Genomic DNA, 17,591 nt, shown 5'->3' with positions numbered 1-17,591 from the left:
GTGGGAGCGCGGTAGGGAAGCGGTCTCACGTGACCGCCGTGCGGGGTCGCTGCGGTCGCAACTCATTGAAGCAAGTGCATTGAAGCCATGGAGGATTGAAGCCCAGCGAGCACTCCAGCAGGAGGACACAGGGAAAAAAAAGAATGAAAAAGCACATAGCGTGAACGAGAGAAGAGCGAGGAGGTAAACAATCAAAATACCGCAACGCGCTAGCTCCGTCCGTGATGGCGACCCGCAGATGGACGCGGTGGTGTCGTCGGTTGGTCGAAAATACGGATTTCGCCGCTTTCGGCCGCTGAGGAGCTGCGGTTGACACACCCGCTGCCGTCTTCGACATCACCGGTGACCTCCGAACGGGTCGACAGGTCGGTCGTGCGTCGCGAGTGGTGTGCGGTGCGTGCGGCGGCGTTGATGAAGAGAGGTGTGTGATCGCGGGCCTGACCCACCACCACCCGTAGCTCTGCCCCGTGCAACAAGCGTATGCCACTTGCACCGCCGGTGCAACTACGACGACGAGCCAACAAAGGCGGCGGTTTCCGCCGGTGCTGTGATCTCTTGTGCAGAGCGGTGCGCTCACTGTAGTGCTCTTTTTTGGTCGCCTTCACTGGAACTGGCGGCGGCTGCCCGGGAGGGATCGACACGGTGAGTAGCGCGCGCGCGCGCTATGCTTGTGGGCAACGGAACGAGCGCTCGTGCTTTATGTGTGTGTGTGTGTGCACTGCCGTCAAGCAGCGCGCGTGTTGGAACAAGTCGCCGCTCGCGCGGCGGCCTCACGACTTTTTTTTCTCTGCCCTGCGGCGAAAGTCGGCGCCACATCGTGAGTCACTTCTTTGCCGCGCCTGGGGGCTCCTTTCGGGATTCCTCGAATCTTTGTTATTTGCAGAGTTCTCCCGTGTGTTGAATCTGTTTATCGCGATACGTGTGCCGTTCTTGAGCCGACCTGTAGCATCGGAGACCGCGAGTGGCTTCGCCGTTGCTTGCTACACCGCTCGTTGTGTGCCCGTCGCCGCTGTTACGCGCGCAGCCTGCCTGGTATTTCCGGTCGCGCTGGTTCCCATTTACTTTGTTTTGCTGCTGCTTTTCTTTTTTTTTTCCAACGCGCTGCTCCGCTGTCTTCCTACTACTACTCGCGAGGGGCGGAGGGATTCCTCTTTGTGCGCTTCTGCCGACGGGGAAAAGATCAAAAGAACGAAACACAACGCATACAGCGGTGTCGACGACGACAAAAGAGTTGACCCCCCCCACCCACCACCATAGCGCCATCCTCGCACCACTCTGCTCCCCGTTGGTCCATTATGTCGCGGCCCGGCGTGTTTCATTTTTACGGAGCCAAGGACAGCGCCGTCGCCGGCCGCTGATGATCGAGACGCCGTGCCGTTCATTCTTCGTTCGGCAAAGGTGCTGCGCGTGGCGTAATTGTGTTCTTTTTTGGCGCCCGCGGCGGTTTCGTTCGCAACCTGAAAGACGGGCGGTGGTACCGCGTCTACGCGCAGTCGTAGACTGCGTGCATATGTCTACGTGGGTTGTCGGGGAATGTCGCCGTCCGAGCTGCATGGCTGGCTGTACTGCGAACTCGCCGGTGTAGCATCGGGTCCGCCTTTCGCAAATGAACGCTCTCGCGGGTCAAGCGGTGCTCTGTGCGTCGCGTTGTTCTCGCGCGCAGGGTAGGTAGGTGGGTGGGGGACGAACCCACGCGTCGGTGTGAGCGGGCGCGTTGAATCTGCATGAGCTCTCAAGTGCTGTACTCTTCGTGCACGCTCGCGCGTGTGCAGCAACACCGCCCAGGCAGTTCGTTCACAGCTCGCCGCCCGCTTCTTCTCGCCCTGGCGGCATTTCGAAAGGCACTGCTTTCTTGCTTCGTTAGCTTCTCGGCGCGCGTGCTCGCGATGGTGCTTATGGTCTTTACGCCGCGGTTGCTGCAACAGCCGAGGGCGTTTTTTGACTCTCCCTTCGATCGTTGCGCCGCCTCTCAAACGCACTGCTCACAACTGCACGCCCAGCAAATTGAACTGTTGCGTAATCGTAAGCGCGTGCAACTTAACTGCCCATAGAACGCACCGGACGCAGCTCATTGAATTGTATCGAGCAGTGGTGGTTCGCCACCGTTCCGGAAACGAAGCGTCAGTGCACGTTTTGTACTGCCTGCAGGCATGCGGTTTTGCGGATTACACGATTGCTACCGCCGAAGGGAAATGCATTTGCGCATGACGACTGCTGTCATGGCGTTCATCCACAAAATCCTACCAACTGTTAACTAGATAATCTGGTAACATTGAATCCCACCGTCTCCGAAATATGGGGAGCGAGGCACCGTCTGCGTAATTTGACAAAAATTCCGGTTGACCGCAGCGCGTGCATCGTACTGCGCCAAGATTTCCCGCCGATAGGGTGAAGAAGGATGTCGGTGGAAGACAATCGGTCCGTTGTTTTGTCCCGACGCCACTGGAGTGCATCTGGTCACGGTGGCCGGGTTCCGCGAAGCTGTTAATGCGGCACATTCGTATGCAGCCTGGGGTCAGTATGTCATCCGGACACCTTCCGTCGACCCCCGTCCGCCGCCTTGAGCCAACGCGGGCGCCGAGTTGTTTCCTGCACTTGGCGAATTCATTGAGCGCGCCCCGCTGGTATGCGGTAAAAATGTTGCGTCGTCGCTGGCTGCTACGCGCGTGGCCTTAGGCGCATTAATGAATGCCCGCGTCGCTCGAAAGGCCCTGCGCGCCGGTATGCGTTCAGGCCACGCTTTGTGATCGGCGCGCCGGTGAGCTTGCACCTATGCGGAAAATCTCCCGGATGGACATTCTTGTGGAGCTTTATGAGGGTGCCTGCAGCGGTGGGACGTGCAATCTAATGCGATTTGAAGCTGATCAGTTCAGGATTAACCTACTTCGATTAAACTGCTCTAACGCGGTTTGTTTTCGCAAGAACGCTCCAACCAATATGTGAGCTCAGCTAGCCGAAGGATTAGTCTATCCTGCACCATCGCATTTGTTGCAGACTTAGAGACCGTCATGCCGGGAAAAATTTATTTGCCCGTTTCAACTGGAATGATTGTGATAACCTTCAAATTGCACTATACTGTGCACGTATTGTGTCAGAATGGCAGTACAGAAACCAGAAACTAGGGACCAGTGAAACGGCAGTGCCGCGGTGCATCTTCCACTTATTCCATGTCTTCATTCTAAAGCGGACACTCTGCAGCTCATTTCACGCTAAGCATGCTTTGTTGCTATTTTTTTCTTTATAGGTGTAGCATCAGAAATGGCCCCATGCAGCGTTTATAGCACTAGGAAGCCTCCCACTAGGCATCCGTATTGGCTCAGTGGTTACGGTGCTCGGCTGCTGACCCGGAAGACGCGAGTTCGATCCCGGCCGCGGCAGTTGAATTTCGATGGAGGCGAAGTTCTAGAGGCCCGTGTACTGTGCTATGTCAGTGCACGTTAAAGAACCTCAGGTGGTCGAAATTTCCGGAGCCCTCCACTACGGCGTCCCTCATAGCCTGAGTCACTTCGGGACGTTAAACCCCCATAAACCAAGGCATCCTGACCATTAACTACTATTGGTAGCAGTGAGATCTTACAGTACAAGCCATCTCTGGTGTGCAGACAGTGACCTGTGATCAGGTGTCTCTTTCATGGAGGTAACTGAGCAAGCACAGCATTTGAAGCGGTCACTGCATCCTGGACCAGGACGAATTTTTCTTTAACTACGGAGTTTTTGCCACCGTGGATGCAGCGAATTTTAAAGGGCCATAGACACTTAATTTTAGTTGCATGTTTTCCTCTCTCAAATGATGTATTAGATACTGGAATACGCAGTTCACTGCGCACTATTCGCCTGTGATTGGCAAATAATTTAAAATTAGATTTCTTCTTGATGCCGTTTTGGTTTCAGTTTTATCAGCCAAACGATGCATGCCACAGGTAAGGAGTGTTCAAGTCTTGTGAGGCACATAAAAAAAATATATAGCCACCGATACATTGTTTGTCGTCATTCCACCTCTTGAATCAGGCTGCCTTGACCATTGTAGTGAATTAAATGTGTGTTTCAGCAATTATATTTAATTTTTTTCGTGTCTCATGTGACAGCCGTCATTCAGTTCATGAAACCAAAACAGCATCAAAAAGAAGTTCAGTGGCAAGTTATTTAGCAGTCGTAGGCAGATATCACTTGGTGAACCCTGTAATCTAATGCCTAATGCATCATTTGAAAGAAGAAACCATGCAGTAAAATTATATTTTTGTAGTCCTTTAAAATTCGCTGCATTCAAAGTGGCAATAGTAAAAAGGTTAGGAGGTGCTACCACTAGGTGCATTTCATGTCTGGTTGCTGGTGCAGGTATAAAGAGGTGACAGTAATAAAGAGATTTCATGCCGATCAAAAAGGAACCGATGTTTACCTGCTGTGGTGGCTTAGTTGGTATGTATGGCATTTGGCTGCTGGGCCTAAGGATCAAACCCGAGCTGTCGCAGTTGCATTTCGGTTTAGGTGAAATTCAAAAGATGCCAATACACTTAAAAAAATCCCTCGTGGTGGAAATTAATCTGAGGCCCTCCACTGTGACATCTGTCATAGTAATAGCTATTAGGTGTTTATTACAAAAATACACAATGGAAAAAAAAAAGGCGTCGACAGCTGCGACAGTGACAATCTAATATCATCAGTATGTGAGATGCTGCCAGCAGGAATAAAAGAGACGGAGCAGGGATAGTGAAGTGAAGGGTTGAGGGAAGCGATAGCAAGAAAGGACAGTAAAGAGCTATGTACGTTATTTCACCAAGTATAAAAAGTAAACACGGTTGCGCTGCTTGAGCGAGGGTGTCCTGGCATTGTCTGAAATAGAACTGCGTGCAAGTGACCGCTGAAGGCATTTCCAAAACATAAAGATACAGCTTTTGGATGCTAAACACTGCATACAACCAAAATTGACGATGGTTTAGCTCTGGTTAAACCTGGAGGGACGCGATAGCTACAGCTGGTCGAGTGGAACTTGCTCAGTTGAATTGCAAAGTCAGTCTTTTGCCACTCCGTTTCGCTGGGCGTACCTCCTTCATCTTTGTCCCACTTGACATGGCGCATGCGCACAGCTGAGGCAGCTCGGTTTCGCCGGTGCGCCGCACCGCTGGCCGCAGCAGCTGCTCCACACCACGTGGCTGGTCACGTGACCATCCAGGTGACGAACCACGTGATCAGCCACGGTGCCACGCTGCCGGCAGCTGCTCCGCACCACGTGACAGCGTGGCGGTACAGCCACGGGGTCGCGGCGACACCTCGCTGAAGGCTCGAAATGCTACCGTAATGTAGCTATCGCTAAAAAACTACGATGTCGCTGGTATGGCACCTCTGTAACAAAGTTTATAATCTTTGGGGTCAGTCAGCCACACGTTTGAGACTCCTGGCTTAGGTAGTTGAGTGGGAAAGTTTATAAACATATTTTTGAAGTTCAGCATTACATGTACAGAAGCATTTTGGGATCTTCACGGGAGTTACACGATTGAATGAGCAGTCTAACGTATGGTTTGCTGACACAGTTCTGGCCTCTTTGCCAAATGATTGACAACGAAATAAGTTCTCTCCTTTTGACTTGTGCAATGCACCTGCAGTGATTGTACCTTCTGTATTGGGGTTGTCTATAATGTTTTGGTTTTGTTCTTTGGATGTTTTCTGAGCTATAAATATTTCGCTCCAGGCAGAATAAAAATGAGTTGCTAGCCAGCGGGGTATGCCGTTGTGTTCTTTCTCATCCTGTGTTTGCGCGCGGTTTTTCCTTCTTAATTATGTTGTACTAACTTGCCCAAGTCTGCACCTTAATATGGTACAAAGTTGCTGTATTTCATTAATGGCTGTAAAGAAAACTCTCTCCAGTTTGTGTTGCGCAGAAAGCCAAGTTCAGCAGCTATCAGATGATGTGAGTTGTGGGGTGTGAACAGTCGGTAGTAGGAGTTAGGTCATCTAGCCGTGAGACGTCATCAAGCGCATCATACATTGATCACTAGGTGCTTGAAACTGCATAATATTTTTTCAAGGATAATGAGCTTGGAGCCTCCGAAATAGTGCAGTTTCAACTTCACTGACCACACCAATATGTGCAAAAGCAGACCGTAATCATAGTATGCTTTTTTTTCTTGAAAATTTTTTCTTCGTGATTCATTCCTACAGTCAGCTCACTTAATGGACAGTTTCGCTCAGGAACCAAGGTGTCCATATTAATGAGGCACAACTGTAAATGCACCTTTTGCTACCAAAGAAGCATCAACGTAGCCACAAATCAGTTTTCACTGAGCAAATAGTAACAAATGGAGTTATCCTAAGCATCCCCATAAGATGTTCTTTTTGCTGATTTACACAGCGCTCTGTATTACTTAGAAAAGCCATTAAACAATGTTCCTTTTCATTCCCTGAGGCTTTCAGCCAGCCCAGCACAGCTGCATGAATGTGTTGGAAAGTGCTGTACATCGTTCACACACATTCACTGCTCTGATAAGCTCCTTCCTTATCACGGCAGTGAATATGTTTACGGTGCTGTCAACATCCTATTCTGCCAACATTGACTCGAGGACTGGTTTGTCACGGCTCTCGTTTTGTTCTCTCTCTGCTATCACCACAGCATTGTTCTCCCACTGGTCTCCGCTGTTGGCTTCTACTTCCGTTGCTCCATGGTTGTCGATTAGATTGAGGCTTATACATCGGGTCTTGTTTAATTGTGGCACATTCTTTGAGGCATGTGGGTGGCTGAGTGGCGTATAGTCATTTGTAAAAGTTAAGGAACTTGAGAGCCTCATATATTTGCTATGTAGTCATGGGGTATACAAATCAGTGCTGCTGTCCACATTTTGTCTGTGCAGACCAGTGTACTATGACCTTGACTTATGGACTTGGTGCTGAAGTCATGTGAACCTAGCTCCGAGCATACAAAGCTGCTAATTTTTTTGTCAATGGCTTTCATTGTTTTCTTTACATTGAAAGTTAGATTGAAGCCTTTCTTCAGTAACGTCCATTGCCTCCAGTTGTATTTCAGGAAAGTGGCAGCACAACTGTTTTGTACACTCGGTCTGAAGGAATGGCGGCCTTATGTCTGCTTGGACAGATTCTTGAAATTCGCTGAGGTGGGTTGTTTGGAAATGGGCGAGCACTTGTTGCACATAACTTAGCTGATAATCTAGTGGGTCTCTACTTTTTTCTTTACTACTGCATGAGCATGTAGACATCTGCCTTGGTTAGTGCCGAGTAGGAGAGTGAAAATGCATAAGCTGGTCTTAATCATTGTTTGCGTAGACGTAGCATCTGCAGTAGCATCCTGTAATGCCGTGTGGCAACAGCATCTGCCTTGCCATCTTCTGCCTAAATGCAGGCCAGATGCTTAGGTGAGTTGTTATGCTATTTTCTGATGAACAGCGCATACCCAGTGGTGACAAAAGGGAAAAGACACAAGGACGGGCGCAGCACCTGTCCTTGTGCATCTTCCCTTTTGTCCCCGTCGAGGACGCACTGTTCATCATAAAATTCAGTACAGACACCAGAAAGAAAAGGTATTCCGTTCTCTATAACTGTTTTCAGCCATGAAATAGACCTGCACTGTACTTTTTTTTTCAGTGCCTTGCATGTTCTGTGATTATCCATGACTGACCCTTCACTGGGGAACAGTTGCTGTCAAGCGTGCAAATGTTGTAGCTGCCATTTATGGCTCTTAATCTGACATTGGCTTGTTAAACTGTGCGCGTTTTTAGCTTCGCGGGATTTTGTGCGCGTTTTTCGGCTCTGTAGCTAATAGGAGGGCTGCACTGCTTTTGTCAGTGCGATGTTTCTTGTTCTCTTTGTATATATCCTTGTTGTTTTGTCCACGCTGAGTGCAATCCATTTACAAGGAAATGGAGCAGCAGCTAGCCTTGTTTCTCGCATTGCAGTCATATCAAATCTATTGCAGCATCAAAGCAGTTATCCTCGATTGGTGCCAATTCACTGAGCCCTTGGGAAAAATATAGGCGTGCTGTACGGCCCCAACCAGTGACGCTTAGGTGACTGAGATTTCAGAAATTCAGAGATCTGGGATGTATGTAGGTTACTTTGATTCCGCATTTACTCTTTGGAATTGAAGGTTATCCTTTGTTCTTATTTTTAATACACCTTCCTAATGCACCAGAAGTGAGTTCTGTGTTGCCAGAATTAAACATCACTGAAGCAGGGCTGCTTTATTTCTCTGGTGCATTCTTGTGCAACTTGTACAGCAGTTGGGTTTGAATAAACACTAGGATTAGTTTATCCTGGAGGATAGCACTGCCCTCCATTCCTGGAATCTTCCTAATGCATGGTTGGTTGACCTTGCATGTTGCATAACACTGGGAAATGCTGCATTTGCTTTTACTGCAGGCATGTCTAGTGCAGGTCTTGTCAGTGGTCGAATGTTGTGCGGTGCTCCATAATCAGTCAATGTTTGTTACAAATGACTTTTAATGCATGGCCTTTAGGGTATTGCGCAGTAAAGAGTTAAGCCCTAGGTAAAGCCCTGCCCACCAGATTGTGAGCAAACTGCTGACCGTGGGAGGAGGTGGCAGTTGAACTAACGATTGGTCGCAAGAAGTTGCCCGGGAAGAGCAACCTGGGTAGCACAATCACTGCCAATGGCAGCACCTGCCATCGCAGGGCAGTGGCACATCGCTTAACCGCTGCACCACTGCGCCAGGAGTGGTATGAGGACTCCCAGAGATCTTTTCCGACATTTCCGTCATGTCACCCAAGTGAGCACCATTGAGCTCTTTTCACAATAACTAGGCATGTTCTTATCAAAGCATGATGACTGTTATGAGTATGCGTGGCAGGGTTGGCAGCCAATTGTACAGGGGTTTAAGGTAGCAATAGCGCAATGTAGTCACGGTGATCGTCATAGCATCCCCCACTGCTGTCTCACAGTGTGCTGTGTGAAGCAGTGGTGTACTCCTGAACATTTTGTTAATGTTTTTTAAGCATTAGGGCATGCCCACAAGTTGATGCAGGAGGCCATCAAGGTGCGCGAGCAGTGCACATGGAGCAGGCATTATCCTGCTCAAAATTTGTTTTCTTGTGCTTTCACGTTGGCACTTCCTATGACACTGAGAAGATGGCTGCAAAGGATCACGTAGCAAGGGATAGGAGGACAGACATGTTGCAGAGTACTTCCATGCATGGCATAAGCGCTAAGAAAACTCCATTGAAGAAAACTTTTGTAATGCAGTTTTCACGTCACTGAGCCTTCCAGCTGCCTGTAATTATTTATTAGTACTACAGTGCATTTATTGCTATTGAATTAGTGTGAGAGTGCACTGGATTTGGCTTGCATTAGTGTTTTGCACAGCACGCTTTGCACCAAACTCGGCTGCAGAGAACTCCAGTCTTTGCTCTTGGCACTGTTGTAGCCTTAGAAGGCTGTGTCTCTCAGCCTTCTTGTGTTTGCTTGCAAAGAGATAAGGGGTGCAGTGAAAACGTGTTGGGGCTGGGGGCAAGCTTCTTTTTCTGGGAGTCTCCTTTTTCGCTGATAGGCGAGAAGTGCCAGTGGCCCCAGGTATCGCAGTGGTGAGAGCAAGGTGATGTCAGCGAGTCTTCTCTTTTGCTTATCGGCGACAACACTGCTTGCGGAGCAGCCTTATCAATGTGCCATGTTGAGGTAAAGGAAGGGTGGGGCTCTCAACTTGGAGCCTCACTGTGGCTTGCGTGAGTTTTGCAATGTAGAGAGAGTGGAAAGGGGACAGCCAAGTCTTCTTTGTGATGTTGCAACAGCAACGGGGTGCTGAGGATAACTTAAGTTTGCTGGTGTCCATAGGTTAGCGTCATGACAGAGTGGCGACAGAGGGGCTACTGAAAAATTTAAGTACAGGTATTGCTGCCACTAGCCGTTTTTCAGAAGTAAACTGCAGTTCCGTCAATACTTTCTTTTAGAGCGCAGCCCTTAGGCACCCATTCCTGCATTCCGCATCTTAGTCGTCGGCGTCGGTGTAGCCGTGTGTCAGGTGGCATGTTGGCAAGTAGCAGCAGAACCAAGCGTCATCTGCCACAGCAAGAGCAGAGGAATGGACACCTGGAAGGTGACAGCCGCGGGAATATCCCTGAGGGTGTTTTAGCAGCGCAACACCCCACGTGGGAGCGGTGGAATGTTGTGTCGGAGAGCTGTGCTCAAATTTCACATTACCGACCATCGTAATCGTCTTTCCATTTTTTATCCTTTTTTTTTTGGCGCATCTTGGAGGCTAGGACATGCTACTGTTCACTTTCAGATGGTGTGTACATGGAGTCTTATATTGTTATTGACATCATGAGTTTTAGTCATACGGGAAACAAATGTTATGTTTTTTTTTAGGTGCAGTTTTCTCATGAATAAATGTCTTTTGTTGCTGAACAAACATTAGCATAGGCTGAAAGAACCAAACAGTTGATTTTTGATCAGAACAGAGATTGAATGGAATTGCCTGTGCGACCCTTTGGTACGATAGTAAGTGTTCCAAAAGAACTAGAAGTTCTCTTCATGTGAAAAAAGCAAAGTGCAGTGGTTCCAAGAGATCTGATGACTATTGGAACGTGTTTCAATATTAAATTAAAAAGAAGTTAGTGCATTTCAAAGCACCTTGTTTGAATCGTTTTGCTGAGCTCATCTGCTTATTATCACTGCTTCTTTTGTAGATATTGCTGCTTTTCTGCCTTTTTTTGTTGTTTATCTTGCTGGTCTGGCCGGTTGCCTCCAAGCCTGATAAAAACAGTTCAGTGCTGCATGGAATCCGCTCGGTAATAAAAGATTTAAGCCAGCCTGCAGGTGAAATTCCAAATTTTGGAGATCTTTTAACAACTTTCAGGTGTTTTCAGAATGCATACTTTCAAATGTATTATCAGGCAAATTTAACATGATCAGAGCCATATCAGTGGGACAGAAAATGGGCTGCATTTGATTAATAGAGGCTAAATGAAGCATTGGAGGGCCCTCATAGTGTGTCATGGGACGAAACAACCAATGGCATTTTTAAACATAACTTTCAGCTTGGATCAATGGGTTTATGTTTCTCGATAATACTTCTTGTTCTGGTGAAGGTCTGTTCATTACCATTTGTACTTGCGTGGTAGTATATTTCGGGCATGATTTATTTTGGTAAGTCTTCATGGAGGTGCATTGAAACATGACGCACTTATTTGAGCACACTGTCTGAAGCAGCCAAAGCACTTGCATGTTGCTTCAAAATGTATTTCATTATGTTTGAAAAAGCATATCATGACATCACTGGAAAATTAGTTTCTTTATAAAATAGCAACTTTTGCTCTATTTTTGCACTTTGGATACATAAATAAACATAACTATATGACACTTTCCTTTGTGAAGAACAAAGATGATTCTGATAAGAACTTCAGGGAATTGATTGTCATCAGTGAATGTATGTTGTCGCAATGGAATAGGGGTCAGCAGGGTGTCTACCAACCGGGAAAACCATGCAAACCGGGAATTCTCAGGGAATTTGGATAATCTGGGAAAACTCGGGGAAAACTCAGGGGATTTCTGCTTATATCAGGGAAAATTAGCTGCAGTTCTACATATAAGAAACTAAAGTCGCGATAATGCTGCCTCGTGTAAACAGTGCGGACTGGTATTGCACGGATTGTCTAGTGCGGCGTTACGCGTCCTCTCCTCAGCGTCCGCTGGTCTCCAACGATGTGCTGTCAAGTGGAGCATCCCAGCAAGGCGGCAAAAAGCTGTGCGGCGCCAGCGTCACTTAGGCTGGATGGTAAACAAGGCATTTTTTCTTTTCCTTTGTTATAACACCATCGGCAGATGCATGAGGGTGTGTTATAAAGGTGAGGGCTAAAATGGCATTGTTTATCATGTTCTACGTTGAAAGCGGACACTTTCCCGCACTTCCCCGGCGCTATGGCAGACGGAAGAGCGCGCGCTTCCTACGGTTCGCACGTGCGCTCTTCGACGGCCAGTGGCCTTTCCTTGTTTTCCTGTGTTTCCTAGTGAACAGCTCCAACACGGCGGCAGAAAACGTTGTGAGAACTTGGATTGGTCCCAAATGAACTCTTCCTCCCTGCGCATCTCCTTGGTGGATGCATCCATTTTTGCCGCAGGGGGTGCACTCACGCGATGCAGGAGGCGCAGCTTTGGGGGAAAGGGAAATAGTTTCGCGCCTTTTCGCGATCTACCGACACCATGTAATACCCCATACTTCGGGCCTTTGTGGAAGTAAATAAATAAATAAGACAGTATTTCGTTGAATGTTATGGTCTAGTGTAGTAGAATGGTAAGTTGGGTTAGTCGGGGGATGTTCATTTTGAAGGAGAAATACACAGTGCGAACAAGGACACAGGATGAAGAAAAGTGCACAACATAGGCACTGTCTCGCGACTAGAATTTTATTCAGAAGGATTCAACATATATCGAGTATCTTGAAGATATATGTTGATCTCTTCTGAATAAAATTTTAGTTCCGAGACAGCATCTGTGTTGTGTATATCCTCGGAAAAAATACTATTAATTGAACTGAATTCATTTCATGCCATGAAAAGTAGCACTTCATTACGTATTTTAAAAGCCGCTGTTGAGTGGCCAGTGGCCATAAAACAACTGGCTTATACTAGCTTTGCACATGTGGACTGATCCTGGTAGCCGCAGTAGTCAATGGTGCTGCCTGTATGTCACATTATTTAGAAGGGAAGCTGAGAACGAATTGAAGTTTGCCTGTATGGATAGACCACTGCGTTCTAATGGCAGTGACACTGCTCTGAGCCGCCGCGGTGGCTCAATGGTTAGTTATGATGCTCGGCTGCTGACCCGAAAGACGCGGGTTCGATCCCGGCTGCGGCGGTCGAATTTCGATGGAGGTGAAATTCTAGAGGCCCGTGTACTGTGCGATGTCAGTGCACATTTAAGAACCTCAGGTGGTCGAAATTTCCAGAGCCCTTCACTACGGCGTTCCTCATAGCCTGATCCGCTTTGGGATGTTAAACACCGATAAACCAAACCAAACTACTCTATCTGAAAACGGAGCTTTCGCAAGGTTTCAAAGGTAAAAAAAATGTAACTCGGGTGTCGCCACCATCCTCTGTTTTTGCTAGGAAACTGTGGTGATATCGAGACATTTTTTGTATGTGGGTCTTCAAGGGTAGATAGAGTACATTGCTTCACTTATAAAACTGCTGCCACGGAGTCCTTTTCGGCTTGATGTCACCAGTTTGAACTAAGTGACGTGTAAAAAAGGTTTCCAGTCTTAGATACAGTTTTTTCAGCAGTAAATGAATCTTTTTTGTTGCTGGAAGAAAACTAGCAATAGCAACAAAGAGTCCTGAAAATGATTTTTCCTGAGAACAAAAGTTAGATGGAGTGGGTCTCAGTCTGTTTTAAATAGTGGTCAAACACTAAATGTATTCATCATCACGCATTCTAAAAGCAACAGTTAAACTGTGTTGTCTGTCGGTGCATTGAAATTGAAATGACTAAAAGCACTAATTCATTTGTGCTGAATGCTTGCACTCAGGTCATACTTTAGATGCCCATTTGTTATCTCACGGCGTTTGTATGGAGAGGGTGACTTTTTGAACTCTGTTATATAGAGGTGTTCTGAATCCGCATTCTTTCTTGGAACTATGCCATTTATAGCTGACCTTCCGTACAAAAGGAAAGCTTGTTGTAACCCTGTTCTTTCTTGAATCTTTTTCGTGCACCTCACAATAGGTAGTTTCGATTTTTCTTCTCTGTAATGCACTTCGTGTTTCTGTCTAAACTTTTGTTCTCCCTTGCTTTGGAGAGGTTACTGAGTGCAGTATTTGAGCATGTGACAGCCTGCATTATTCCTGAAGGGACAGCAAGGAGAGCTCTGGCCAATGATGTTTTCAGTAAGAATTGATTCTCTAGGCCTTTGTGGTTGTACAGTAAAGCGCATTTTTATTGTGAAGACGTCTAAATAAATTAGCAAGGTTTCAACTAAGGTTGAACCTTGCTAGACGTGTGAAAGCATGGTTCGGCTTGGTTGTCCAAATTGCGATTCAGAGCCTTCAGCATCTTGCCAGTGTCCACCGGAACGTTGACAATCGATCCCTTTATTCCGAATTGTCCGTGGCTCGCATACAACAATCGATGTATCTGCATAAAGGGTATACAAGGGTAGACATGCGTTCTGCCATGACATTTAGTGGACGAAAATCGGGAGGCATCAGCAGATACTTGTAGCCATTGCTCATGCTATATTGCGGTATCTTATGTTTATGTAGTGAAGCTTTACACATTTTGGACACCTTCATGCTGGCTACATCCATCTCTGAGAAAGTAAACAGCAATGTCTGATGCATGGCTTTGCTTACTGTGTCCAGATCTTTGAGATGCCACAATCGATCGCATACGTGGCACGGATAGCCAAACGGATTTTGCACACACTCTCTCTGAAACTTGATGGTAGCAGGCGCGGCAATGGTCAAATACATTTCAGAGTTAGCCTGGCGTTCCTTCAGTTCTGCGATGAGACATTGATGGTACAATTCACGCAGTAACTCTTGTCTTGCGTGTTTTCGATTTTGCTGTTTCTCAAGGCAAACGGTTAGCTTTTCCAGTGTTTCGGCTGCTAACACGGCGTGACGCTTCCGTCGCTTATTCGCAAGTTCTTCATTGCATTTAGCCACATCCTCGGGATCTGTAGACTGACGTTGACCCTGTCTTCTTTCTCGCTGTGCATCAGTGCGACGTGGTCGGCACCACTCCTCCTCCAATATGTTCAACATACTCAGCTTGCTTTCCATCATGGCGGGCTTTGCGGGGTCGTCAGCACATCTGGCAGCGATGTAAGACTCGTGTTAAGCTATGATAGAGGTTAAACTTATCTTTTTGTTTGTTCCCGCCGCGGACGGAAGGTGATGAAGACGGCGGTGGGAAATGCGCAGTGCGAGAGGGGTCAAGCTTCACACAAACACGATGAGCTGGTTGGACGACGTGAAGGAATGCTTTCGCACTAAAATTTTCCTGTCTCTACCGCTGGCTCGTTTGCGGTGAAACTGCACACAGAGCTTGGATGTTGTGGCAACTTTTGTCTTGTATGAAGTTTAGCAACAGTACTCACCCGGTTAAGCCACGCATAATGCAAACTCGTAATCGTCTGCGCCGAGATCTACGAACTCAAAGCTGGAAGTGCTGGGTTGCCACCAAAGAGCAGCAGTGGCGCCATCAAAGGACCCGCCCACCTTGAAGCGCTTGACCCGGCGCCTTTTGCATCTTTCCTGTGCTGACAACAGATGGCGTCACAGGCGCCATTCGGCGAAAACCTGGTGTTGGTGGCTTTTGGTCCCTCAATCCCAGTGCAGATGATTACATTTTTACATCATGTGCACCTGAACCACGTAAGCACTGTTGTCAGACTTACTATGAGACAAAAGTTACTGCAATACCCAAGCTTGTGCAAAGTTTCACTGCAAACGGGCCAGCGGTTGAACTAGGAAAATTTTGAAAGTTTTCACGAGAAAGGTGACCATTACTGTCTTAACAGTTGTAATGATGATGATCGTGATGAATTTTTAGGTGCACCAGGGCAGTTTTGATCATGGCACATGGTATATTTGTCTACACAAGGTAGGATCAAAGACCTATTTCCCAAGCATTTCACCCCCAGACAAGCCAATCACCAGGCCGGGGGAAAGCTTGTACCCATCCAAATGTGCGGCACTGCAAATTGAACCTCACTCCTATGGTGTATGTCCAAACCACCAGGCCACTGTTGCAGTGTTCTAGCATTTGTCCGGCAGCAAAAAATTAGATAGGACATTCAAGCTCCGCATATTACGCGACAGTTTAACAGCCCATATATGCAGAATTAGTCTCTCTCAACTTTGCACTCATAGATCCCTGGGAGTCCTCATACCCCTCCTGGCGCAGTGGTGCGGCAGTTAAGTGAAGTGCCACTGCCCTGCGATGGCAGGTGCTTCCACCAGTGGTGCTTGTGCAGTCCAGGTTGCTCTTGCTGAGCAACTTGTAGAGACAAATCATTAATTTAACTACCACCTGCCACAGTGCTCAGCTTGCTCACAGTCCAGTGGGCAGGTTGTGATGACGCCACTAGGTCACGTGACTTAGGTGGCTCAACTGCCTCCTAGGTTTTTTTTCTGGGGATCGTTCATGGATTTTTTCAACCACGGTCAGCGACACCAGGTCTTCTGTAACATGAGCTTCTTTGTGCAGTCGCATTAAAAGGCGCATTTATGGCTGGCAAAATAGTGTTTAAAAACTTTCCCACCACTCTCTTCAGACTCCTGACGTCTACACTGATAAGGAATAGTTGGCACTGTACTGAATTGAAAACAGTGTAGTATAGACTCGGGGACCTGCGCCCCAAATTCAGTGTCGATACATGTAGTTTGTTTACGACATTGGCCGGCGATGGCGATATCTGTATTTCGTTTCTTGCACTTTTCTAGCTTATAAAAGCTCCATTTTTATTTCGTTTTTTTTCTTTTGCTGTTATAATGTTGTAATCTATCAATGTAGGCCTGCTTCAGTTTGTCTGCAATGTTCCTTTAACCTGTCCTGTGCCTGTGTTGCATCCAATGTATTATTGTGAGGGAAAGGCCTGCAGAGTACTGTCTTTGTACAAGGGTTATACTATAGGCGAGCAAAAAAAGGCCTCAAAGTAAGGGAACATTGACAAAACTGAAGATGGAAGAAATGAGGGGCAAAAATAACATCCTTGTAAACACTCTCTCTGCTAGGAGGAACACGTGGACACCTGCCAGTGTCGTTGTTAGTCACTACTTTCATGTACCTTGCATAATTGCAGAGCTCCTTTTAGGTCACAAAACTGTCATTACCTGAAGGAAGTGTCAGTCGTTTCTGCAGATTGTTTACAGGAGAAAAGAATACGCGTTCTCGAATGGGGTAGCGCTTCTCCGGATAACTAGGGGGTTTTTCTTGAGCGCCTTCTTTCACACATTATGGTAGCAAGTTAGCCATTGCCAGTCACGAATGGTAGGCAGTCAGTTTATATAAGAAAAAGGGCGTTGTGAGGTAGAGCATTCTTTGCCTGCAGGAATCTTGCACTTTCTTATCTTCACCGAGAACAGTTTCTCTGAATCCAACCCAGCGAGGCATCAGGCTAGCACTTGCGGATGCACAGCTGTCACTCACTGATGGCATTTCTCACTTCGGGCATTGACTACATTCACATGGCATTTAGTTAAAGGGACTAAGGCATTGGCCTGAGTTATTTCTGCCAGTGACCTTTAGGACAAATGTCATATCGTATTTTCTGACATAATGGATTTAGATGCATAATAAATGCAATCTCTGTATTATTCACTAAAATATGTAAAAATATTAGGGGACTTGAGTGTAAATTTTACCCCGAGTAATAAGCAGGCGCAGAAAAAAAGTCGATGCGAGCACATACAGTTCAAGCGGTTTTCTAAGCAGGGTTTGTTGGCCATTATCACAGGAACACAGGCAGGAAACTTGAAAGCTAGTGTTGAAATTGTACGTGCATTTTAACTGCAGCAATGTTTAAAGGATAACTTTGAAAAATGTTAAATTCGTCATTGAGCACGGTTTCTCCAAGCTGTTGTTTGACACGTATTTCTCAGTTTTGGGGATCAGGAAGATAGTTTTCGGACAA

General features: G+C 46.9%; 1 protein-coding gene across 3 annotated transcripts in view; it reads left to right on the top strand.

Annotated features, from left to right (window-relative positions):
* The first annotated feature begins 211 nt into the window (after window positions 1-211).
* The window catches only part of LOC144132526 (signal-induced proliferation-associated 1-like protein 2), a 145,991-nt gene continuing 128,611 nt past the window's right edge, over window positions 212-17,591 (top strand). For 2 of the 3 annotated variants that reach the window (XM_077665002.1, XM_077665003.1), the window contains exon 1: window positions 212-642. The gene's annotated coding sequence lies outside the window, so the exon portion shown is untranslated. Of the gene's footprint in view, window positions 643-1,378; window positions 1,399-17,591 lie in introns of those variants that run through there. The other variant, XM_077665004.1, reaches the window with a different exon arrangement.

Source organism: Amblyomma americanum, chromosome 5 (genome assembly GCF_052857255.1).
Source record: "Amblyomma americanum isolate KBUSLIRL-KWMA chromosome 5, ASM5285725v1, whole genome shotgun sequence".
Lineage (NCBI taxonomy): Eukaryota > Metazoa > Arthropoda > Arachnida > Ixodida > Ixodidae > Amblyomma > Amblyomma americanum.
The sequence above is the reverse complement of the archived record's forward strand: the minus strand, read 5'-3'. Positions and strand labels throughout refer to the sequence as shown.